The sequence below is a fragment of the Amblyomma mixtum genome, chromosome 1 (assembly GCF_055824585.1).
Source record: "Amblyomma mixtum isolate Tamu chromosome 1, ASM5582458v1, whole genome shotgun sequence".
Classification (NCBI taxonomy): domain Eukaryota; kingdom Metazoa; phylum Arthropoda; class Arachnida; order Ixodida; family Ixodidae; genus Amblyomma; species Amblyomma mixtum.
The window spans coordinates 63,940,552-63,967,253 of NC_143012.1; the positions used below are offsets into that span (position 1 = coordinate 63,940,552).

The following is a 26,702-nucleotide window of genomic DNA, read 5'->3' on the forward strand; positions in this document are numbered from 1 at the left end:
CAAAAGATGCGGGCACTTACTACACAAACATTCAGCATTTGTGACAACAGCAGCAGAACAGGTGTTTGCTGCACGACAGTGGTATGGCGCCTCAGAGTCCCCCCTGCTGACAGCATAGGATGGCCGATGTGAGCTCGTTCTTGTGGATACCAAAGGGGAACCTGTGGGGAAAGCATGGAGGGCATATACGTATTGTAAAAGTGTTCCAAGGATACAAAAGATGTGGGCACTTACTACACAGACATTCAGCATTTGTGACAACAGCAGCAGAACAGGAGTTTGCTGCATGACAGTGGTATGGCGCCTCAGAGTCCCCCCTGCTGACAGCATAGGATAGCCGATGTGAGCTCATTCTTGTGGATACCAAAGGGGAACCTGTGGGGAAAGCATGGAGGGCATACATGCATTGTAAAAGTGTTCCAAGGATACAAAAGATGCGGGCACTTACTACACAGACATTCAGCCTTTGTGACAGCAGCAGCAGAACGAGGATTTCCTGCACGACACTGGTATGCCTTCTCGGAGTCCCCCCTGCTGACAGCATAGCATAGCCGATGTGAGCTCGTTCTTATGGATACTAAAGGGGAACCTGTGGGGAAAGCATGCAGGGCATGCACACATTGTAAAAGCGTTCCAAGGATACAAAACATGCGGGCACTTACTGCACCGACATTCAGCGTTTGTGACAGCAGCAGCAGAACGAGGCTTTCCTGCACGACACTGGTATGCCATCTTGGAGTCCCCCCTGCTGACAGCATAGCATAGCCGATGTGAGCTCGTTCTTGTGGATACCAAAGGGGAACCTGTGGGGAAAGCATGCAGGGCATGCACGCATTGTAAAAGCGTTCCAAGGATACAAAAGATGCGGGCACTTACTACACAGACATTCAGCGTTTGTGACAGCAGCAGCAGAACGAGGCTTTCCTGCACGACAGTTGTATGGCACCTTGGAGTCCCCCCTGCTGACAGCATAGGATAGCCGATGTGAGCTCGTTCTGGTGGTTACCAAAGGGGACCTGTGGGGAAAGCATGGAGGGCACGCTCGCATTGTAAGAGTTCGATGACAACTCCTTAATGACAACTGCTCATGACTCCTTAATGACAACCGCTCATGACTCCTTAATGACAACCGCTCATGACTCCTTAATGGCAACCCCTCATGACTCCTTAATGACAACCCCTCATGACTCCTTAATGACAACCCCACATGACTCCTTAATGACAACCCCTCATGACTCCTTAATGACAACCCCTCATGACTCCTTAATGACAACCGCTCATGACTCCTTAATGACAACCGCTCATGACTCCTTAATGACAACCGCTCATGACTCCTTAATGACAACCGCTCATGACTCCTTAATGACAACCCCTCATGACTCCTTAATGACAACCCCTCATGACTCCTTAATGACAACCCCTCATGACTCCTTAATGACAACCCCTCATGACTCCTTAATGACAACCGCTCATGACTCCTTAATGACAACCGCTCATGACTCCTTAATGACAACCGCTCATGACTCCTTAATGACAACCGCTCATGACTCCTTAATGACAACCGCTCATGACTCCTTAATGACAACCGGTCATGACTCGTTAATGACAACCGGTCATGACTCGTTAATGACCAACTGGTCATGGACTCGTTAATTACCAACTGGTCATGGACTCGTTAATGACCAACTGGTCAGGGACTCGTTAATGACCAACTGGTCAGGGACTCGTTAATGACCAACTGGTCACGGACTCGTTAATGACCAACTGGTCACGGACTCGTTAATGACCAACTGGTCACGGACTCGTTAATGACCAACTGGTCACGGACTCGTTAATGACCAACTGGTCACGGACTTGTTAATGACTAGGTATAGTCATGACTTGACTAATAATGACTATACGACTCACTTCGGATGTAATGGACCCAGTCAAAAAAAACCATTGGAACCAATTGGATTTCCAATGGCTTCCAATTGGTTCCAATTGGACGAGTTCAGTTTCCAATTGGTTCCAATTGGACGAGTTCAGTTTCCAATTGGTTCCAATTGGAATGGTGTTCCAATTGGATGGTCCAAATGGACTATCCAATTGGACCATTTTAGTTTCCAATTGGTGAGCCCAATTGATCTTACCCATTGCATCCAATTGGTCCGCCGAACTGCACCCAATTTATCCAATGAATGTTTGCATGTTTGACGAAAAAGGTAGAACTAATATGGTACTTACAATAAGAGCTATCAGCAGCTTAGCCTAATAAATTGTACTCATCACCTACACCACCACTAGAGCTGAAATTAAATTAATTAACTGCGCTCAGTGGGCAAGCACCACCGGCCCCAGCATAAGAGCCTAATAAATTGGGTATATAAGTTGGAGCAGAAGTGTGTTCTCTGGATGTACATATTGAGCTAATGTATGCTACCAGTGCCTGAATGTGCAGTGTTGCTTGTGTGTGATGTATGTGTATCTGTTGGCTTTGATTTCCATAAAAGCATGTTAATTTCAATTCCGTAGAAAAATGTTGATTGGCACTACCCAGTCAACAGAAACCATTGGGACCAATTGGTTTTCAGGCACCATTGGAACCAATTGGCTCAAAAGCCAACTGGAACAAATTGGTCTTTCCAATTGGTTTCTAGCCAATTGGTTCCAATGGTGCCCAAGAATCAACTGGTTCCAATTAAAAATCTCAATGGTTTTTTTTGACTGGGGGACAGACTAATACCCCTGTCACACTAGCAAATTTAATGTCATTCGAATCGAATGACATTAGCACCTAATGTCATTAAACGACTGCTACACGAGAACATACATGTAATGTCATTAGGTTCGAATGACATTCGCCATCGAATGAGTTAGGGGAACTCATTCGCATTCGATCTCGAACCGAATGCGTACTCTGGACACCAGGTACGCAGCAGGTACAAGCGACGCGAAAAATATAGTGTGCACACTGCCAAACTTAGAAAGTGCATTTATTTAGTTCTGCTAAAAAAAGTTAATGTTTGTGTGAATCTGTTCACACTAGAGGCTGTCGTGGATAGCTGTTACTCTCGGTCTCAGCAGCCTACCGCAGCGGCCGAGCGTGAAGCAGCGTCTTTCCCGCGACCGTCGGTCATTTTGGGATACGTGATTCTTGTTGGTTTGCGTGCCATATTCGTTAAGCTCGAAGGCACTTAAAGACGTAACTGAGCAGTTCACCTTTAGGAAGTCATTTCCAAGCTCCGCGCGTGTCCGCGTGCCGCCATGTCAGCCATTTTGTTTGTTTACATTTATCGGATTTGTGGTTGACTTTGTACTTGGCTTGGCTTTTGATGGCTAAAGTGGTGCAGAATGGCCGCAAATAATATATTGTCACGACCAGAGGAGCCGTGAAGGTAGACGTCGGGAAGAACCCAAGACCGGGAGCCTTTTAATTATGGAGCCAGCTTCCACGACACAGAACAGAACAGCGCGCCACGAGAGCCCACCGCCGCTTCGTCGTCGTCGTCGTCGACTCAGCGCGCAGGCCGCGCGGCGCGTTAGGCGCGTGGCAATATTATGCTTATAATACGGCACACAAATGTTCTCACCCGCTTTTGAAACACTGCACAACAATTTCAAACATATTTTATGCGCGCTGATGTCGTTCAGTTGGACTATTTTTTTTTCACTGATGGTCGATGCGATCATTTTCGAATGACATTTTTTTCCGTGTAGCACCGAACGAGACCGAATGACATTCGATGCATCGAATGCCATTAGGTTCGAATGACATTAAATTTGCTAGTGTGATAGGGGTATAACAGAGAGTCATGGCCGCGAGTCTGAGCGCTTAAAGGCTTTCGCCTTTGAATTGCAGCTCTTGTACTACGGTAGGCGAAAGCAGCACTCACAATCAGGGAGCTTGGGAGGAATGGCACGATGCGCAGAAGCCAACGGACCAGAAGCGACCCGCAGAAGGGTTCCTGTATATGTCGGTATGCACGGGGGCCGTTTGCTGGAGCACACACGCGATTCTGAAAGAAAAAAAAAGACCGCTTCTCCGAGAAATCGAGCCGCAGTGGCAGATGCCCAGACCGGAGCCAGAATATGATGAATGCTGGCCACTCACCTTGGCTGCAGCCAAGGTGAGGTGTGCCGCAGACCGCAGGCAGCGTCCGTTCTTCGGAGTTGCTGGATGAGGTTGGCGAGGAATTCCGAGCGCCGTGTACGGCCACAAACCACATGTCGCTCAAGAGCACTTGCACGCACACGTGCGCGATGGCGATAAGGCCTTACAATTTCGAACGGGTGATCGAACGGGCGATCACACTAGGGGATTAGACCAATTTCTTCCTTGAGACGACATGGCGGCCGGGCCACAAAGGCGTTCGGAACGGATGACCGTTCCGTGACACAAACGACAGCGGGTGCTATGAGCCGAGCTCCTTGAGGCAGCGAGCAATGCGAGGCATAGAATTCCTCGCTGACTCAATGCCTGCAGCTACCTGACCTGCCTAGTGTCAGCTAAGCCTACACATATGTGCGCCGCGAATACTAGCCCGCTGCGCTTCCGTCATGGAAGAGAGACCCGACAACGGCGGTTCGTGAAACCACTTCACAAGCCTCGTGTTAATTCTGCTTCAAATGGTTTAAATTTCCGTAGCCCTTCAATACGGCGTCTCTCATAGCCTAAGTCACTTTAGGTAATTAAACCCCAATAAACCAAACCAATTGTACTACTCTGCTATACATCGGGCAAGTTATCCAGTTCTCCATGACTTATCCAATTCTGCTGGTAGCAAAAATGCGAGTATTCGGAAGCCAATAACCAAGAGCTCGTTTCACGAACACAGCCGCCCTCGCCGCGAGACTTAGCCCCGCTCTCACCTTCGTTGCCGGAGGCCTGGCTCGAAGAAAATTCCGCCAGGACTCCTCGGTAGGTCACGAGCGTAAGGGCTTCCGGCACTTCCGGGGAATGGCGAAGGCAACCAGCCGGCAACGGGCACAAAGTCACAGCATGAGCACCGCATTGCGAAGTGTCCTCATCGCTTCTCCCTCAGCACTGACAGCTATAGGAAGGCAGAAAGGCAGTGCCAAAGTCCGTGAATCTCCGAAATGCCCTCATCACTTCTCCCTCAGCACTGACAGCTATAAGAAGGCAGTGCCAAAGTCCGTGAATCTGCGAAGTGCCCTCATCGCTTCTCCCTCAGCACTGACAGCTATAGGAAGGCAGAAAGGCAGTGCCAAAGTCCGTGAATCTGCGAAGTGTCGTCATCGCTTCTCCCTCAGCACTGACAGCTGTGGGAAGTCAGAAAGGCAGTGCCAAAGTTCGTGAATCTGCGAAGTGTCCTCATCGCTTCTCCCTCAGCACTGACAGCTATAGGAAGGCAGAAAGGCAGTGCCAAAGTCAGTGAATCAGCGAAGTGTCCTCATCGCTTCTCCCTCAGCACTGACAGCTGTGGGAAGTCAGAAAGGCAGTGCCAAAGTCCGTGAATCTGCGAAGTGTCCTCATCGCTTCTCCCTCAGCACTGACAGCTGTGGGAAGTCAGAAAGGCAGTGCCAAAGTTTGTGAATCTGCGAAGTGTCCTCATCGCTTCTCCCTCAGCACTGGCAGCTATAGGAAGGTAGAAAGGCAGGGCCAAAGTCAGTGAATCAGCGAAGTGTCCTCATCGCTTCTCCCTCAGCACTGACAGCTGTGGGAAGTCAGAAAGGCAGTGCCAAAGCCCGTGAATCTGCGAAGTGTCCTCATCGCTTCTCCCTCAGCACTGACAGCTATAGGAAGGCAGAAAGGCAGGGCCAAAGTCCGTGAATCTAAAGTGTCCTCATCGCTTCTCCCTCAGTACTGAAAGCTATAGGAAGTCAGAAAGGCAGTGCCAAAGTCCGTGAATCTGCGAAGTGTCCTCATCGCTTCTCCCTCAGCACTGACAGCTATAGGAAGGCAGAAAGGCAGTGCCAAAGTCAGTGAATCAGCGAAGTGTCCTCATCGCTTCTCCCTCAGCACTGACAGCTGTGGGAAGTCAGAAAGGCAGTGCCAAAGTCCGTGAATCTGGGAATGTCCTCATCGCTTCTCCCTCAGCACTGACAGCTGTGGGAAGTCAAAGGCAGTGCCAAAGTCCGTGAATCTGCGAAGTGTCCTCATCGCTTCTCCCTCAGCACTGACAGCTATAGGAAGGCAGAAGGGCAGTGCCAAAGTCCGTGAATCTAAAGTGTCCTCATCGCTTCTCCCTCAGTACTGAAAGCTATAGGAAGTCAGAAAGGCAGTGCCAAAGTCCGTGAATCTGCGAAGTGTCCTCATCGCTTCTCCCTCAGCACTGACAGCTATAGGAAGTCAGAAAGGCAGTGCCAAAGTCTGAATCTGCGAAGTGTCTTCATCGCTTCTCCCTCAGCAATGACAGCTATGGGAAGGCGGTGCAAAAGTCCGTGAATCTGCGAAGTGTCCTCATCGCTTCTCCCTCAGCACTGACAGCTATAGGAAGGCAGAAAGGCAGTGGCAAAGTCCGTGAATCTGCGAAAATAAAAACAGCTGTAAGAAGGGTGCAAGCATATAGAAAATCGGGAGCTTACTCTTGGTGCGTCCGTACAGATTCAAGTGCCGTCTGGAGGAACGCAGTGCCAAAGTCCGTGAATCTGCGAAAATAAACAGCTGTAACAAGCGTGCAAGCATATTGAATTTGGGAGCTTACTCTCGGAGCGTCTGGACAGATTCAAGTGCCATGTCGAGAAGCGCAGTGCCAAAGTCCTGCATCTGCGAAATTAAAAACAGAGCTGTAACAAGGGTGCAAGTATACAGAATTCGGGAGTTTACTCTTAAAGCATCTGAACAGGTATAGTCTTTGTCAAAAGTAACCAGGCTGCCGCGAAGGCTGCAGGAGCAGGCGAGCGCCGTGTGGCGGCGTTGCGCTCGCTGTCGCTGGCCGGCGCTCGCCCGCTCCGAGGGTGCAGCTGGTGACGCAACTTCGCCCCCTCACCCGCGTTTCCTAGATAAAACTAGGCGCGTAAGATGTGCGCGCTGCGCTTTCGCGTGCTCGGAGCATGGTTGCACCGACCGAGGGCGCGCTGTACAGCAGCGGTGCTCTTCTTTCGTTACGGGCAACTGCGCTGAAGGGGATTCCTCGCGTTTTTCGCGGTATAATTATGCCTGCTTATGTTCTATACACCACAGTTGAAACGGACGAGAAATATGCCATTTTACTGTTCGTTTTCATGCGTCTAAATTAAAACAGGGTAACGGACCTCGAAATTTAGATATGCTTATTCCGGGTTGCGTTGCGTACTGCCTCTTTAAGCTGCTTAAGTGCACGCAAATGGGAAAGCTTTTTAGCCTTTGGCGGTTTTCGAGGCCACTTTTTTTTTAAAGTCTGCAATCCGTTTCTATTAGCCCCCTGTTACTATGCCTATAATTAAAGTGCATTACTTCACTGTAGTAGTTTCTCGCATTTCCTTGTGGCTAAGTTTTTTTAAGAAACAAACTGTGATGAAGCCTCTCCCACGTGCAGCCTGTATGCACGCGTGAAAATGTTAAAGGGACTATGCAAAGAATTAAAAGCCGCTTGTAAATGTTTTCAATGCTTAAAAGGGATGCTCAGAAGCATTCACAACAAGTATGAGTCTTCGGAACTGAGCCGGCAATTTATTATGAATTTTTTAAAATCGTGTTTTTTAAAATTCGCGGGCCGTTTGGTGTCTTCGTAGGGACCCATTTTGAAACCAATATCGGGAAAATAGACGTCACTAGTCCCATGACGTCGGCAGGCCACCACACGCTGTCATTCGCTCGAGCCGCGGCAGCCACGACGTCACGGGCACACTTCCGGTAGCGGTGAAAATCGTCTGCTCGAGCCGCCGCGCGACCCCCTCGGGCAAGCGCGAGCCAGGGCATTGCCTTCACGCATGTTTTCAATTTACCTTTGCCTCCTCTTTCTGTCGCGAGTACGGGAGCCACTCGCAGTGCCTTAAACTCAGACCGGAGAGACGCTGCCGATACACGCTGTTCCTCAGGAGTTAGGTGGGACAACCGGAAGTCGCAAACAGAACGTCAGCGAATGACGTATTCATTGCCGGTGCCCAGTCCCGGAGCTGTTTTCTTTATTTATGGTGCCCCGCTCGTACGAGTTGAGGGGGGAGATGAGGAGCGTGATTTTGAATCGTCTATAACTTCGTTGTTATTGATGCTAGCTCAAAAATTCTTGCGCTGGGGTGACGAGTGATTGCCTATCTCTCGTCTGCTTTACGTAATTACAATTAAGTTGCTGCATAGTCCCTTTAAGGCGAAAGTCTTTTTAGACTGATGACTCGCCGGCGTGTCGGGTCGCGTTCGTACCCGGTCACGCTCTGTCGCACTGTAGCTGGCACGCAAGGAGGGAAATTTGACCTCGGCCTGTTGGGCCAAAATTGATGTCCAACCTATTTCAACTAAAGTGAACACAATGGTGACCTCCAAATCTGGCTCGGACCACTCCCAAATTTAGCCCACTCACCCCTTGAATTTGACCTCGGCTGATATGAACCAAAAATCAATGTCCAACCTAATTTCACTGCGGCAAACACGATGGTGACTACCTAGAAGCAGACCCGGTTGATCACGATTAATTCGAATAAAGACATTAATGGTTATAGGTTTTAGTGGGTTTAACGTCTCAAAGCGACTCAGGCTCTGAGAAACGCCGTAGTGGAGGCCCCTAGAATTTCGCCTCCATAAAACAAAATGGACACCTAACGCACGAATTCTTTCTACAATGCTTTAATCAACATTTCCACCACACATGAGTGGCACAAGCAGCAACACCGCGCAGAATGCTTTCGCCTCACCGCACTTTAGGTCAACAAAGTCCCCCCCCAAAAAAAAAAAAAAAAATTTTTGCTACTGTTAATAGCTGCTTGTCGGTGGTTAACGAAGCAATAATCTCAAGAAACTGTCTTCTGTATGTCACTTAATAGTGGCTTTTGCACATTGTTTGAATCAAAATTCTGGTTTCAATATATCCTCTACTTCCATGTCTTACTGCGCGAGTTCCCCATGGAAAACAATCCCGAAAGTTGCAAGAAAAATTGCAAGAGGCAGCGTGGTACCACACAGATCGTCACACTTTAGCCAAGTATAGTATAGACTGCTCAGCCGTTTTATTCATGTGAGAACAATTTACTGTGGCTTCTCTGCTTCTTTTGCCTAGTCAGTGGCTGCTTTGCACACAATAAAGTATTTTTAAGGAACGAAACAGCGCAACTAAAACGAAGGACCAAGAAAAAGAGAGACACGAACACGCGCTGACTTACAACTGACTGTTTTAATCGGAAAACCACATATAAATATAAACCACAAATCTCTAATCGCTGCGTCACAGGCTCACGTCGTCATCGCTAACTACTAACATAAAAAGAAAGGAAAAACCATTGGCGAAAGGTAAGCACCTACAGGCTCCCACGCTTTTCCAAAAGATATATCTCGCGCTTAGACAAGGCTATCGAAGTGCTGCTCACACATGAGTCACCTTCTGTGCAGATATGATACGCCTCTACTACTTCCCGTACCAGTTGTTCTTTATGGCGATACAGCACAACAGTGTTGTCAAAGTACGGAGTGCATAGGCAGGATTTGCAATGTGCAGCCAGTTTTGACGAACCGGAGCCACGCAAAGAATTAGCGTGTTCCAAAAGGCGTTCGTTGAGGCACCTGCCTGTTTGACCCACGTAGAAATGGCCACACGAGAACGGAATCCTGTAAACGACTCCAACTCTGCACTGCACAAACTGAGTGGCATGACGGACTCCGCACCCTTCTGTGGCGTTGCCGTTTTCTTTCTTGCGTTTCACTGACGCCGGAACCTTGCTCAGCTTATTAGGCGCTGAAAACAAGACCTTGCCCCCAAACTTCGCCTCTATCTTCTTCCATCTGTGAGACAGCCGATGCACATATGGGACTACCACCCCTTTGTTCTTACTTCCAGTGTCATTTTCAGCTACTTTTTCTTTCTTTGTTTTCATTTTCAAGAGTAGCCTGTTGCACGTTGACACTAACACCTCTTCCGGAAAACCTGCTGCTCTGCAACGAGACCATTGTGTGTCAAAGCTTGAACCAACTTCATGCAAGCATGACTTCTTAATTGCCGCTCCAAGGCACGCCATGGCGATCCCGTTCTTGACCAGCTTGGAATGATTTGAATCAAAATGAAGAAGTGGCTTTTGCGTTCTTGGTGCGTAACGCCAACATACATGGTTCCTTTGAAACTTGAAGTTGACATCCAAAAACTGCAGGCGTTCTTCAGAAGGCATTTCATAGGTAAATCTTAGTTCAGGCGCCGTGCTTGAAAATACCTTCATGATGTTATTGACCACTTCAGGGCTTGCTTCCGTTGGTAGTGCCACAAGATAGTCATCCACGTATCTAAGGATGCTAGAGGTGCAATCCTTGAGTTCTTTCTCCAGTGCCCTGTCCACTGCGCTTAAATATATACTGCTCAATACAGGTGCTACGCTTGAGCCGATGCATATGCCGGACCGCTGCACGTATGTGTCTCCTCCCCACGACACCATCGGCATGCATCGGCTCAAGCGTAGCACCTGTATTGAGCAGTATATATTTAAGCGCAGTGGACAGGGCACTGGAGAAAGAACTCAAGGATTGCACCTCTAGCATCCTTAGATACGTGGATGACTATCTTGTGGCACTACCAACGGAAGCAAGCCCTGAAGTGGTCAATAACATCATGAAGGTATTTTCAAGCACGGCGCCTGAACTAAGATTTACCTATGAAATGCCTTCTGAAGAACGCCTGCAGTTTTTGGATGTCAACTTCAACTTTCAAAGGAACCATGTATGTTGGCGTTACGCACCAAGAACGCAAAAGCCACTTCTTCATTTTGATTCAAATCATTCCAAGCTGGTCAAGAACGGGATCGCCATGGCGTGCCTTGGAGCGGCAATTAAGAAGTCATGCTTGCATGAAGTTGGTTCAAGCTTTGACACACAATGGTCTCGTTGCAGAGCAGCAGGTTTTCCGGAAGAGGTGTTAGTGTCAACGTGCAACAGGCTACTCTTGAAAATGAAAACAAAGAAAGAAAAAGTAGCTGAAAATGACACGAAGTAAGAACAAAGGGGTGGTAGTCCCATATGTGCATCGGCTGTCTCACAGATGGAAGAAGATAGCGACGAAGTTTGGGGGCAAGGTCTTGTTTTCAGCGCCTAATAAGCTGAGCAAGGTTCCGGCGTCAGTGAAACGCAAGAAAGAAAACGGCAACGCCACAGAAGGGTGCGGAGTCCGTCATGCCACTCAGTTTGTGCAGTGCAGAGTTGGAGTCGTTTACAGGATTCCGTTCTCGTGTGGCCATTTCTACGTGGGTCAAACAGGCAGGTGCCTCAACGAACGCCTTTTGGAACACGCTAATTCTTTGCGTGGCTCCGGTTCGTCAAAACTGGCTGCACATTGCAAATCCTGCCTATGCACTCCGTACTTTGACAACACTGTTGTGCTGTATCGCCATAAAGAACAACTGGTACGGGAAGTAGTAGAGGCGTATCATATCTGCACAGAAGGTGACTCATGTGTGAGCAGCACTTCGATAGCCTTGTCTAAGCGCGAGATATATCTTTTGGAAAAGCGTGGGAGCCTGTAGGTGCTTACCTTTCGCCAATGGTTTTTCCTTTCTTTTTATGTTAGTAGTTAGCGATGACGACGTGAGCCTGTGACGCAGCGATTAGAGATTTGTGGTTTATATTTATATGTGGTTTTCCGATTAAAACAGTCAGTTGTAAGTCAGCGCGTGTTCGTGTCTCTCTTTTTCTTGGTCCTTCGTTTTAGTTGCGCTGTTTCGTTCCTTAAAGATGCAATACCGACTCGCCCACTATGCTATGTTGCTACAAATAAAGTATTGTTGTATATAGTATACGGATGGACTGACTACATTTTCGGCATTAACAGGTTTCGTCCTTAACAGGTTGGTATTCATTCTTGGGCGCCTCGGCACAATAATGTCTGCGTTAAAATGCGCTGAGTCACTGACCGCTGCAGGATACCCTTTCACAGTGTGCCGGGACATTACACAGCAGTGAGTCACTGACCGCTGCAGGACACCCTTTCACAGTGTGCCGGGTCGTTACTCAGCAGTCTCATTGCAGTCTACACGCGCGCTTTCTTATCGCGCTACTCGTTCGTTGCATCAGCCTTACACCAGCCACCGCGATGAGTCGTCACCTTAATCTGCGGAACTGCATTCCCATGCCGCATTTTTAGTACTGCCTGCGGATGCCATGCCACGCTTGGATTCCGATACGAGGGTCAGAATTATTGCCCTTGCGATGGCAGGCCAAACTAGGGTTCGGTTTGGTTTGGTTTATGGGGTTTAACGTCCCAAAGCGACTAAGGCTATGAGAGACGCCGTAGTGAAGGGCTCCGGAAATTTCGACCACCTGGGGTTCTTTAACGTGCGCTGACATCGCACAGTACACGGGCCTCGAATTTCTCCTCCAAAGAAATGCAGCCGCCGCGGCCGGGATCGAACCCGCGTCTTTCGGGCCAGCAGCCGAGCACCATAGCCACTGAGCCACCGCGGCGGCAAACTAGGGTTCAAATATCTCGAGCGATAGGTTGTTCAAAGTGGAGTATAGACCGCATCTTGCGAACGTATTGACAAGAAGGTCGCATACATGACGCGCCTAGGGGAGGACGACCACTGGCAACCACACCCGAAGATGGTTTATGGGGTTAACGTCCCAAAGCGACTCAGGCTATGATTGACGCCGTAGTGGAGGGCTCCGGAAATTTCGACCACCTGGGGCTCTTTAATGTGCTCTGACATCGCACAGCACACGGGCCTCTAGAATTTCTCCTCCAAAGAAATTCAACCGCCGCGGCCTGGATCGAACCCGCATCTTTCGGGTCAGCAGCCGAGACACACCCGAAGAGGATTTACGCATCGTTGCTGCAGTTTGTTGAGAACCAACGCTCATCCTGTGTGATATCAGGCAAGAGTTGGATCTCCGGGTTTCCATAAACACCATCCGCCGGAGGCTGATTGAAGCCGGATTACGAAGTCGTGTCAGAAACCCTGGCTGAGTGACAGGGGAAGCAAGAACACTTGCATTTTGGCCAAGAACATCTTTCGTGGGGCCCAGATGAATGGCGATTGGTCGCTTTCTCAGACGAGTGCACGTTGGTTAGTAGATGGGACCAGCAGCAGTGCGTCTGGCGACTTTCTGGCACAAGGTGAGACACAGTGTTTTGTGTCTATGAAGGAGTTTACATTTTCAGCTCTTTAAAACAGGACAAAATCTATATTGCGAAATTAAAGTCGGACTTTTCTTCTTATTGGGGGAAAAACACGGCGCACTCCTTAGATACGGACGAAGAAAGGCAAGACGATACAGCGCTGACTTCAACTGATTATTTTATTGTGGAGCAACATATATATAGAATCGAGAAGTGGGCGGGAAGACATAGGTAACAGCTGCTGTGTTTGCACGTGACCGAAAGATAAACTAAAACAGAAAATACACATGAGGGCAAGGGTGACCCTTGGAGGCAACAAAATGAAAACTAAACAAGATAAAAGAGAAGTGGAGGGCTATTAAAAGGATGACGCTTAAAAGGATGACGCGGATGTCTTTTGTTTAGTTTTCATTTTGTTGCCTCCAAGGGTCACCCTTGCCCTCATGTGTATTTTCTATTTTAGTTTGTTATCTTTCGGTCACGTGCAAACACAGCACCTGTTAACCATGCCTTCCGGCCCACTTCTCGGTTCTATATATATGTTGCTCCACAATAAAATAATCAGTTGAAGTCAGCGCTGTATCGTCTTGCCTTTCTTCGTCCATGTCTAAGGAATGCGCTGTGTTTTTCCCCCAAGATGAACTACCAACTAGCCCGCTCTTCCACCCTTGCAAGTTACATTTCTTCTTATGTAGCGCTGTTTTGTCTTTTTTTTAGGTATGACCCTCAGTACATACACCAAGCTGCAGCAAGTGGCCGGTGCTCGGTGAGCGTTTGGGGAGTGATGACGAGCTAAGGTCTTGGTCCTCTCTATCGAACTGACGGAACTCTGAATGCTGACCAGTATCTTGTTAGTTAGTTAGTTATATAGGATTTTATGGCGCATAAGCAACTATGGCTATCATGTGCCAAGCACAAGGTTAAGTGTATAGAGGTTACATTATAATAGATTTAAAACATTGGCTTTCTTTAGAAACTTACAAACAAGTGAAAACTCGACAAGTGTTTGCTCGCCTAAAAGCAATGCGGGATGAAATGGAATGTGTTCATTGTAAAATACCGCAAATTTTTTTTTTCTAAGTTCTTCGAGGTGAGAACAAGAAATTAAAATGTGATTTACTGTGAGCTCCTCACCACACATTTCACACACAGGTTTGTCTTTTTTTTTTTGTTAAGAAGTTATGGGTGATGTGGGTGTGACCTCTGCGTAAATGACATCAAATTACTTCGATAAAACGCTCTTTATGGCGGCATGATTTCCATTCTTTTAAAATGGGCTTTATGGTATGCAGCTTGTTGTTTCGTTCATTTTCCCAAGCAGCTTCTTTCCCGACGGCTTCTTTTTCCAACAAGACCGGAGTCCTATCGACATGACCAGGTGCGTACACAATTTTGTCTGCAAGTTCGCACAGTTTTGTATCGATGTAGAGAGAGAGAGAGAGAAAGGGACCAAATAGTCGAGTAGCTCTTGAGATAGTAGTGCCAGAGCTAACTGGTCCGTGAGGTAATGCGAGGCTAACGAAGCACGCCACTTTGTGGGAGGGCATTGTGGATGACGGCGTGATTGGAACGAGGAAGAGAGAAAGTTCTAGGCTAGCATGTGGTTAAGAACTGGCGGCGCAAGCAAGGAAAGGGCGCAGGCGACAGAGAAACGAACAAGCAAGGGTGTTGCGTGTGTACATGTGGATGCTCCAAAGCATATATGTAGCCCTGGAGTGGGGAGAAATCTGTCCGCGGCAGGAGTAGTTTATGGGGGTTTAACGTCCCAAAGCGCCTCAGGCTACGAGGGACGCCGTAACGAAGGGCTCCGGAAATTTCCACCACCTGGGGTTCATTAACGTGCACTGACATCGCACAGTACACGGGCCTCTAGAATTTCTCCCTCATCGAAACTCAGCCGCCGCGGCAGGGATCGAACCCGCGTCTTTCGGGACAGCAGCCAAGCGCCGTAACCACTGAGCCACCGCGGCGGTGTCTGCAGCAGGAATATCTGGCGCAATCATAGTAAAGCATATAAGGTCTCTAGAGCGTTGTAGTGTCCCAGGATAATGCGTGTGGCGCCCAGTTTTCAAGTTTGACGTGCGAAGCGGTGCGCAACCTGATTGCCTGGGATCCAAGCTTGAAGAGAAATACAGACCAATGTGGCTGTTCACTATATTCCTTCTGTACTGAAAAAAGTTTTGACAAGAGGAAGAGAGTAACAGGGAGAGTGCCTTGGGAGTTTGCAAAGATGTATCGTAATGCTGCAAATTTTAGAAAAGTGACTGAAGCGCCGGCAGGCATTCTACACAATAACAGTATTTTCTAACCTGCTGGACGAAAGCTGCCAATGTGCAGCTCAGATTAAGGCATGCGTCAGCTTCCTCACGAGAGCTTCCTCACATAGCATAGACGGTGGAAAACTTCCATGCCAGAGGGGAGAAAGTGATTCAATTTTTGTTCCGGAGTTGCATCCTATTTATCGTATCCGGCAGAAAATAGTAGCCACAGTTGAACACTTTTTATGAATGCCTGGTGCGTGTTTTTATGTGTTGGGGCAAAAGCTAATGGAAGAAAGCGTTTCAGTATTTCAGGAAATCGGCAATGATCACTGTTCACACATACGCCCATCAAAAGTAAGGCACTAATCGAATATCAGTGGAGGGTTTTGTCATTACTATGATTATAACACGTATATCTTGTCTTTCTTAAATAAATTATGAAATGCATATTGTTTTATTGTTTTCGCTTGTTTTCTTATTGTGTAGGAAAGTGATCAGCGGGATTCAAGATGTCGGAGTCCAACTGTTGGCGTGGCCTCCAAAAGGAGCCGACTTCAACGTGATTGAGCAGATCTGGGGCCTAATGAATAAAAAACCTGGCAAAGCATGCCTTCCAACAGCAAACCAAAGAGCAACTGTGGGCAGTCATCAAAGAAGAATAGGAGAGGCTGAGATTGCTTCCTGACCTCGTCCCCATACCTAAGCGACTTCGTGACGCCGTCGAAGCTGGCGGGGCCTTCACAAGGTCGTAAGCGCGGAGGAACTAGTGATGCAAAACTATCGAAAAATTGACTACCGATAGTATCGATAGTGTAAAAAAACTATCGATAGTGCTACTATCGAGAGACTATCGATAGTATTATCGATTGTAGTATCGATAGCGTTGCTATCGATGGCGTTGCTATCGATAGTGTTGCTATCGATAGTATTACTAGCGGTAGTACCGCTATCGATAGCAAGACTATCGATAGTGAAACGGTACACGGTAAGACTATCGATAGTGAAACGGTCGATGGTAAGACTATTGCGTAGGCCGCGAAAACGGGCGAGTCCTGTCGTTACTCAGACCACCACCTCCATACCACACACTCAGGAAGCCAAGTTTAGGATGCAGTGAGCACGCGTGGTTGATTTTATAAAATCGATAGTACTATAAATAAGAAGTAGTATTGACACGGCTATCGATAGTACTATCAACAGAATTATCGATAGTTTTGCATCACTAGGAGCAACCCTTCAGCATTGAGTACAAGTCACAATGCGCGGACTAGGTGTCCGCATTCATGCTGGAGATGTTCCATAAAAAAGAACCCTTTGTTTCGTTTTCAAATAAATATGTGTGGAAGTTTCTGAGCCGCACTGGGCCCCAAACTGAGCAAGTAATCAGTGTTTCACAATGACGTCCCTCTTTAGCATGCCCTTCGAAAAAAAATATTCTGCTCACCCATATTTGTGGTTTCTCGCGGAAAAATCACCAAGGCAAATTAAAACAATTTGAGTAATAAATATTTAGGTTTGGTTTATGGGGTTTAACGTCCCAAAGCGACTGAGGCTATGATAGACGCCGTAGTGGAGGGCTCCGGAAATTTCGACCACCTGGGGTTCTTTAACGTGCACTGACATCGCACAGTACACGGGCCTCGAATTTCTCCTCCAAAGAAATTCAGCCGCCGCGGCCGGGATCGAACCCGCGTCTTTCGTGTCAGCAGCCGAGCACCATAACCACTGAGCCACCGCAGCGGCTAATAATATTTAAGCAGAACAAAATTTTTCTTGGCGGACATACTTTATTACATACGCATATATTAATTTCGTTCACTGCCAACCAGCACAACCATACCCACCACCCTTCCTAATGCATTTAAATGTATGTTTTCTCTTTCTTATCTTGAAACGAATTCAAGCGCACAACAACACGCACACAAGAGAGGAAAGACACAGGACAGGCGCTAACTTCATCTGATTTATTCGCAGGTAAGAGAGCAGATTATATACATAAATGGAGACATGCGCAGTAAAGAAACACATCGTCAGTTCACAATGCGTGCTCGAGATACCTGTACTCTGCGTGCAAAAGATTAACAGACGTGTCACTCACACAGTCATGCCCCCTCTTCCTGATGTGAAAGGCTTCTAATAGTTCACGTGCCGTCTTATCACCGCCTCTGCCAAGTATATCTCTTTCAGCCGCGGCTCGCACGCTCTGCAGTTCGCACAATGTTCTGCCAAATGTGTCCCTCCGCCCCTTAACGCCCGCAAATGTTCCCCCGCCCGGTCATTGACACACCGCCCGGTCTGGCCTATGTAAGCCTTCCCGCAGGTCCACGGTATCTCGTAAACGACACCGGTACAGCAGTCGATATACTTTTTTGAGTGCTTCTTCCTGCAGCCACTCTTTTCCGCGCACGAAATGCGTGAGCAAAGTTGGGCAAGTTTCTTCGGTGCGGAGAACACCACAGGAACGCCGTGTCGGCCTGCCACTTTCTTCACATGATGGGCAACCTTGTGAATATACGGTACCACTACCGGTTTAACCGAGTGCCTTTCCTGTGTTTTCGCTTTGCCGAACATGACCTGCTTGGTTTTCCGGAGTAGGGCCTCGGCCACAGAAACAATGACCGCGCAGGGGAACCCGGCCGTAAGTAGCCGGTGTACTTGCTTATTAAAGCTAAACTGCATAGCATGCGGGCACGACTTCGGGAGAGCAGACCCAAGGCATTGGCTGGCTATAGACCCCTTGACAGTTTTTGAGTGAGCGGAATCAAAGGGTAAAAGCTCTTTCTGTGCCCGCGGAGCGTACTCCCAACATACATGATCAACCCCTAAAGTAAAATTGGCGTCTAAAAACTGCAACGATCCTTGTAAAGGGAGTTCGTGCGTAAACCTCAATCCCCTCCCGTTCTGCTGAAAGCTTTCCAAGACGCTGCCAACCGCTTCGGTGTAAGAAATGTTATCTAGTTTTTTCAAAACAATAAGAAAATCGTCTACGTACCTAAAAACTTTCAGCACTCCCTTCCCATTAAAGCTTTGCTCAAGGGCGCGGTCAATAAAAGCTAAAAACAGGCTACAAAGCACGGGGGCTACGCAGGACCCAATGCAGATCCCTTGTCTCTGACGATAAAATTTATTCTCAAAAGAGATAAAAGTAACACCCAAATAAAACTCAAGAACGCGCATAAAATTGTCCACATTGACCGCGCCCTTGAGCAAAGCTTTAATGGGAAGGGTGTGCTGAAAGTTTTTAGGTACGTAGACGATTTTCTTATTGTTTTGAAAAAACTAGATAACAGTTCTTACACCGAAGCGGTTGGCAGCGTCCTGGAAAGCTTTCAGCAGAACGGGAGGGGATTGAGGTTTACGCACGAACTCCCTTTACAAGGATCGTTGCAGTTTTTAGACGCCAATTTTACTTTAGGGGTTGATCATGTATGTTGGGAGTACGCTCCGCGGGCACAGAAAGAGCTTTTACCTTTTAATTCCGCTCACTCAAAAACTGTCAAGAGGTCTATAGCCAGCCAATGCCTTGGGTCTGCTCTCTCGAAGTCGTGCCCGCATGCTATGCAGTTTAGCTTTAATAAGCAAGTACACCGGCTACTTACGGCCGGGTTCCCCTGCGCGGTCATTGTTTCTGTGGCCGAGGCCCTACTCCGGAAAACCAAGCAGGTCATGTTCGGCAAAGCGAAAACACTGGAAAGACACTCGGTTAAACCGGTAGTGCACCGTATATTCACAAGGTTGCCCATCATGTGAAGAAAGTGGCAGGCCGACACGGCGTTCCTGTGGTGTTCTCCGCACCGAAGAAACTTGCCCAACTTTGCTCACGCATTTCGTGCGCGGAAAAGGGTGGCTGCAGGAAGAAGCGCTCAAAAAAGTATATCGACTGCTGTACCGGTGTCGTTTACGAGATACCGTGGACCGGCGGGAAGGCTTACATAGGCCAGACCGGGCGGTGTGTCAATGACCGGGCGGGGGAACATTTGCGGGCGTTAAGGGGCGGAGGGACACATTTGGCAGAGCATTGTGCGAACTGCAGAGCGTGCGAGCCGCGGCTGAAAGAGATAAAGATACTTGGCAGAGGCGGTGATAAGGCGGTGATAAGACGGCACGTGAACTATTAGAAGCCTTTCACATCAGGAAGAGGGGGCATGACTGTGTGAGTGACACGTCTGTTAATCTTTTGCACGCAGAGTACAGGTATCTCGAGCACGCATTGTGAACTGACGATGTGTTTCTTTACTGCGCATGTCTCCATTTATGTATATAATCTGCTCTCTTACCTGCGAATAAATCAGATGAAGTTAGCGCCTGTCCTGTGTCTTTCCTCTCTTGTGTGCGTGTTGTTGTGCGCTTGAATTCGTTTCAAAATAAGCTATGCACCATCTAGCCCAAACAGAAATTTTGTTAAATTTTCTCTTTCTCCTGTCTATTTGTGGGGACATGCGATTTCGGCAACTAACTCCACTCCCGTCCTTTTTCTTCTCCCTTAAAAGTGACAGCCTACAGCAAACATTTTATTTAATGAGCCAGGATCCACGGCCGGCCATGGTCCCTCGTTTGTCAACGCGAGCTTTCAATCCGAAGATGCGACTGGGACATCAAGCGAATAGCAACCAGTGTAAAGCACAGGGAGGCGAAATTCTGTGCCTCTATCTGCTTCCGTTTTACTTACGAATAACCTAACTGGCGTCGCACCTGACTTCCACCCCTAAAAGAAAGACCCCTTCGGATATTATTGAGCTTATTCCGGTTTCTTCTTCTAAGATATTGTTATTCGCGGCTTACGTTCACCTAAACTCATTCCACAAGGGGAAGCTCTGGGCCAGTTGGTCTGACATGTTGGAGAGGAGGAATAACCGCGAACTCGGACGAGACTTAAGAACGAGAAGACAGGGCGAGCGGTTCTTAAAGGTGCACTGAAGAGGATTCTGAATATGTCCTTTTGCCGCGGCAACTCGATCTACACGTTCCTAGCATTCGTAGAAACTGCGACTTATTGCCCTGTGTGGCCGATTTCCCTAATTAAATCGAATTAACGTCCGGCTCCCGCCTTTATTTTTTGAATTCTCCCCCGTACGGTGGGCGGAGTCGACCAACGCGTGGAGTTCCTTTCAGCCAGCTCCGTGGAGGCTTTGCTTTCGCTTCATTTTCTTTTTAGGTCTCCATGAATAAATAGTTTCGTTCGCAGATAATATAGCCGCAAAATAAGCCCACAGAAATAAAAATACGCGCGGACTATTTGCTACTACGGACTACTACGTATTACTCCGCCGATGGCAGCGCGGCAAGCCGCCACGGGACTGGGTGAAAGGCACTCCACGCGTTGGTCGACTCCGCCCATCGTACGGGGGAGAATTAAAAAAAAAGGCGGGAGCCGGACGTTAATTCGATTTAATATGGGAAATCGGCCACACAGGACAATAAGTCGAGGTTTCTAAGAATGCTCGGAACGTGTAGATCGAGTTCCCGCAGCAAAAAGACAAGTTCAGATTCCTCTTCTGTGTACCTTTTAGTTCTTAAGTCTCGTCCAAGTTCGCGGTTATTCCTCCTCTCCAAAAAACTCATTCCACTATAGCATAGAAAGCAGCTCTATGCACACAAATCCACGAAGCAGAATCTCTAATGTGAATGCTATCAGCAGCGCTGCCCCAGTAAAGCGTACCAGTCTTTTTTCCCTAGGCGTGTTAGATAGGGTTAGTGGAAAAATCATTCGAGTGGTTGTTTTTAGCATTCCAGAGCACGGTCACCGGACGATTCAAAGTCTGGGTTCTCGCAACGCGTTTGAGTTGTAAGGAACGGTTCCCCATAAGTTGTTGTCCACGCCCTGGTGCATCAATGAACTTCACGCGGTGAATGGGGCGCTCAGGAACAAGCGGAAAACACAAAAGCAAGTGGTAGGTCTGGCACCGTGACCTCGCTTTCTTCGTTTCTAGGCGAATGTGCACGTGGAGGCTGTCGTTCAGAAATACAGGGCTTTGCGCATTCAAACTATTTTTCACGCGTGCATACAGGCTGCGCGTGAGAGGCTTCATCACAGTTTGTTTATTAAAAAAAAAACAGCCACAAGGAAATGCAAGAAACTACTACAATGAAGTAATGCACTAAATTATAGGCATAGTAACCAGGGGGCTAATAGAAACGGATTGCATATTAAAAAAAAAATAAGTGGCCTCGAAAACCGCTAAAGGCTAAAAAGCTTTCCCACATGCGTGTACTACCATCGGGGACAAAATTTTGCGGGACGCCGGAGCGGCGTTTTCAAGCTGCCTCTGCGCCACTAGGAGGCGCAGTGGCCGCGTCGAGGCTGTGATGGCCGATGATTAGGCGCATAAGCGTCCTATATTCGTCCGCTTGCCTGTCTGATAGCTAATAATTTCGCGTGAGCAGCGGGTTTTTCTGAGCTTGGCCGCGGGCGGCCACTTTTAGCCGCTTGCGCTCGTCAGCCGCCATATATGGCCGTCGTACTCGGCGCCCTACCCAGCAACAGCGATGACGGTGCGCTTCCACGCCGCCCGTCGCATTTATGTAACTTTTTTTAGAGCGCAGCTCTTTGGCGTCCGTTCCTGGGTTTCGCGTCGTCGTCGGCGTTGTCGTCGGCCTCGTAACCAGCTCCGCCCCCCTTTCATCCCCCCAGCGCTAGCAGCGACCGACTGATGCCGCAGACGCCGCTAGAGAGTCAAGATAACGTGACTGCATAGAACACCGTCGCCGCCATGCAGAAAGAGGAGGAAAGGGTCCCCCCCCCCCTGTTCTTGTGTGGCGGATAGGGTGCTCTTCAGTTGCCGACGCGCCGGTTATTTCACGTAGGCCCCGGCACGTCGACGAATACGTGACCACCTTCCCACGGCTAGACCTGGTTCTTAGCGCTGCGGAAGCGAAGGTATCGTATTGTTTGTGTCGGCATCGGCGGCGTTGTCCCTGAAACCAACTCCGCAGCTGGGGTTGACTCACTATCGAAAAGGTGAAACAGCTTATTTGCTGCGCTCAAATTTCGCATTAGGAAGTAACGTAATCGTCGGTAATTTTTTTTAAGGAGAGGCTGTCTGAGCCGCAAGTCAATGAGAAAGCTCAGACCTCTATAGTGACAATCGACGGACCCTTGCCTTGTTACGTGAACAATATTGAGGACGTGCGCTGCCCTGCGTCCTTGGCGGACTATTCTGGGCTAAATGCTTTCTATTTCAGCGGGACAGAGGTCCTGCGCACACTTCGCCGAGAGTGAGGGCTGCTCCTGGAAGTCGTGGCGTGCGACAGCTAGCACTGTCACCGGAGGGCCAGACGGACACCATAGAATATGCATAGGGCTTAATAAAAGCTTACCATTTGAAGTCGAGCTTTGGGAATGCCAACGCAGATAATTAACAGGCGACCATCAGGACAGTAGGAAAGGCTTCGTGCTTTACAGGTCTTTATACAATAGATGCTGCGGCGTTTTATAAGCATGGCTTCTGTTGACGGTGTCTTCTCAAAATAGTAGAAAGTGGTTTCTGCGATGGACGCCTGGATTGCGCTTTTATTTACGTCCACTTTTTTTTTCTTTTGTGGCAATAAATTTGTTGCCCAAGAATTCCTACCTTTCTTCGCACTTTACAGCAGCAGAATATTTATGTAGTGGTTACGATGCCCGCTCGCCTTTAAGGTGCGTCAAAAAGTGGCTAACACGCAGCAGAACCAAACCGTCCTCCAACGTAGGCACGAAGTTGCAAACGATTAGTGAAATGAAGGAAAAAACAGCGCTTTATTTCTCTCCTTAAAAAAAAGTTACATAAATGCGACGGGCGGCGTGGAAGCGCACCGTCATCGCTGTTGCTGGGTAGGGCGCCGAGTACGACGGCCATATGGCGGCTGACGAGCGCAAGCGGCTAAAAGTGGCCGCCCGCGGCCAAGCTCAGAAAAACCCGCTGCTCACGCGAAATTAGCTATCAGACAGGCAGGCGGACGAATATAGGACGCTTATGCGCCTAATCATCGGCCATCACAGCCTCGACGCGGCCACTGCGCCTCCTAGTGGCGCAGAGGCAGCTTGAAAACGCCGCTCCGGCGTCCCGCAAAATTTTGTCCCCGATGGTACTTAAAGGCCGATTCACACGACGGACCGTTCGCCCGCGGCCCGCGCACTACGTGTCCATGCGTCAGCACTTTGAGAGGCGCGTTGCCGGCCGTGAGAGGCCGCGGCCGGCAGAGCGCCTCTCAAAGTGCTGACGTATGAACACGTAGTACGCGGGCCGCGGGCGAACGGTCCGTCGTGTGAATCGGCCTTAAGCAGCATAAAGAGGCAGTACGCAACGCAACCCGGAAAAAGCATATTTAAATTTCCAGGTCCGTTACCCTGTTTTAATTTAGACGCATGAAAACGAACAGAAAAATGAATTTTTCTCGTCCGTTTCAACTGTGGTGTATAGAACATAAGCAGGCATAATTATACAGCGAAAAACGCGAGGAATCCCCTTCAGCGCAGTTACCCGTAACGAAAGAAGAGCACCGCTGCTGTACAGTGCGCCCTCGGTCGGCGCAGCCATGCTCCGAACACGCGAAAACGCAGCGCGCACATCTGACGCGCCTAGTTTTATCATATCTAAGAAACGATGGTGACGGAGCAAAGTTGCGTCAGCTGCTGCACCCTCGGAGCGGGCGAGCGTAGCGCCGCCACACGGCCGCGCGCGTGCTCCCGCAGCCTTCGCGGCAGCCTAGTTACTTTTGACAAAGACGGTACAAGTGCCGTGTGGAGAAGCGCAGAGGCAGCAATGTGAGGCATACATGACAATTCCTCGCTGACTCAATTAAATGCCTGCAGCTAGCAGCCCTGCCTAGTGTCAGCTAAGCCTACACGTGCGCCGCGACTACGTAGTACTAGCCCGCCGCGCTTCCGTCATGGAAAAAAAGAGACTCGACCGCGGCGGTTCGTGAAACCACTTTACAAGTCACGTGTTAATTGTATTACACAGTTATCCAGACCTGCTGGTTACGAAAATGCGAGTATTCGTATGCCAACAGCCGAGAGCTCGTTTCACGAACACAGGCGACCCCCGCCGCGAGGCTTAGGCCCGTTCTCACCTTCGTTGCCGGAGACCTGGCTCGAAGAAAATTCCGCCTGCACTCCACGGCAGGTCGCGAACGTAAGGGCTTCCCGGGCGCCTCCGGGGAACGGCGAAGACCACAGCAACAAGCTGGCAACGGGCACAAAGTCACGGCAAGAAGAACGCGCCGCACTGCGACGCGTTCTCATCGGTTCTCCGGGTTCTCCCTCCCCACTGACAGCTAGGAAGGCAAAATGGCTTCGTCTGAGCGTGGCTGCCAAACTGCGCATGCGCTGCTGACGCTGGCAGAATGTTCTCGAAGATGGAGTTATCTGTGATCAGTCACCGAGCGTTTTCTTCTTATTTTTTTCTTTTACACGACCCCCCCCCCCCCCCCCCCGTTTTCCGCTCTTCAATTAAAGCCCATGCTATCTTCGACAAGAGGCCCACACGTGCAGAGTCAGCAGCCATGACGATGCACCGGTGCCGCTTCTTCGATGCATGCGGGCCATGCTCGCCGCTTTTCCACCGGCCTCACTTTTTCTTTTTTTTTTTGTTAGACGACTGTCTGTCTGGCCTGGTGCAAAATGCTCGCGATGAAACGATTGATAGCAAGATGTTTCTTCAGACGCGCAAGTTTTGCCGCACGTGGCGCTCTGTCGCCTTTGCAGACAGTGGCATGGGCGTCCGGAAGGGGAAGGGGGGGCAAGCCCCCCCCCCCCCCCCCTGGAATTACGGATATTAGTTATGCACTAATTCCTACCGCCGCCCCCATCCCCGGACATCGGGTGCCCCCCTGGAAAAAGTTCTGCGGACGCCCATGGACAGTGGCTTGGACCGTAGTTTTCCTTATCAGTTTCTTACGATATTTCCTTCGGCGCTTTCGACAGACCGTATCTTTTTTTTTTTACCCTGAGCATGTTCTGCCTGTAGTAGCGTTGTTTCGCCGTTTTTTCTTTTTTCATAAGAGCGCGTTTTCCGCGGCCACGAAACCTGGAATTATGGCTGTCAAGGCAGTAAATTTTGGAAATTAGAAAATATACGCATAACTGCCTGTATTCCTTCGTGCTCATGACGTTTGACGCACTTCAGCAGTTTAGTAGAGACGCGGTGATAATTAAGAAGCGGTTTGCCTAAATTTATCAAATGAGATGTTAGCCTTTCAGGGTGCAGTGGCGGGTGCTTCTTGGCTGCGACGTTGTTCTCACTGCCGTTATACTCCTGTTCAAACAGTTCATGTGTTCAAGAGGTTAGTGCAATAAAGAGACATAGAAATCGGAACGTGCGAACAATAGTCCATTTGTAAATTTATAATTGAAAAGATTAAATGAAATTGAATTTTACTCACACCTTTTACACACAGAAACTGGCATGCCGTATTGCTTTGTCATGGGTAGTAGTAGTAGTAAGTGGTTATTTATGTGCATTTGATATGGAAGGTAAAAGAATATTTGCTGCCCCGGCATCTTTTGTCATGGGCAGCAGCCGCGCTTTTTGACGATGTCGTCGTTCTCGTCGTTAACCGTACACATTTTGTTGGCGGAGCGGGTAAAACCAGAGGTAATAAGGCAAAAAAAAGCTGGTGCGACCACAGCAGAGCTCCTCGATACTTGCTCCTAATATGTTGGTTTGGTTTATTGGGGTTTGACGTCCCAAAGCAACTCAGGCTACGTGGGACGTCGTAGTGAGGGGCTCCGGAAACTTCGACCACCTGTGGTTCTTTAACGTGCACTGACATCGCACAGTACATGGGCCTCTAGAATTTCGCCTTCATCGAAATTCAGCCGCCGCAGCCGGGATCGAACCCGCGTCTTTCGGGTCAGCAGCCGAGCGCCATAACCACTCAGACACCGTGGCGGGGTTAATATTTTGGTGTTGGTGGGGTTGGGTACCTATCACCCCTCTATCCACCTTTGTGCGCATCTTATTTCTCTTCACAGTTTCCACCGCAATGTGAGTAAAAGCATTTTGAGATCCCGCCGTGCACCTAAGTCATTAGAGTAAGCATTCGCCGGAAAGTGATACGTTGAACGGTAGAATTTTTCTGGTATTATACCCTTGTACGTCCACCCGTGTCCTCAAAGTAACTGATATTTCAAGACGTGACAATAGGTATTTAAGTGCACGTTATATTATCGAGCACTACGACGTGCCTTATCTATACCAAGCCATTAGTAGAGTAGCGGCGATATTTAGCAGCTTTCAAGTCAGGTCTATCGCTTTCGCTTTTTATGCCTCTAAGCTCGGATTAAAACTTTGTG

The 26,702-nt window shown here is 48.8% G+C and overlaps 1 long non-coding RNA gene across 2 annotated transcripts; it reads right to left on the reverse strand.

The window, feature by feature from the left end:
* Window positions 1–674: 674 nt before the first annotated feature.
* Window positions 675–24,792, reverse strand: LOC149366512 (uncharacterized). 2 transcript variants are annotated; one of them, XR_016285705.1, is made up of 7 exons: window positions 24,479–24,792; window positions 6,648–6,709; window positions 6,529–6,591; window positions 4,094–6,469; window positions 3,876–3,998; window positions 877–1,016; window positions 675–803 (listed from the first exon to the last, which is right to left on the reverse strand). It is a non-coding gene; the product is annotated as an uncharacterized LOC149366512 (long non-coding RNA). The 2 variants fall into 2 exon arrangements; XR_016285714.1 differs by having other exon boundaries at window positions 3,876–6,469.
* Between the last annotated feature and the right edge of the window lie 1,910 nt (window positions 24,793–26,702).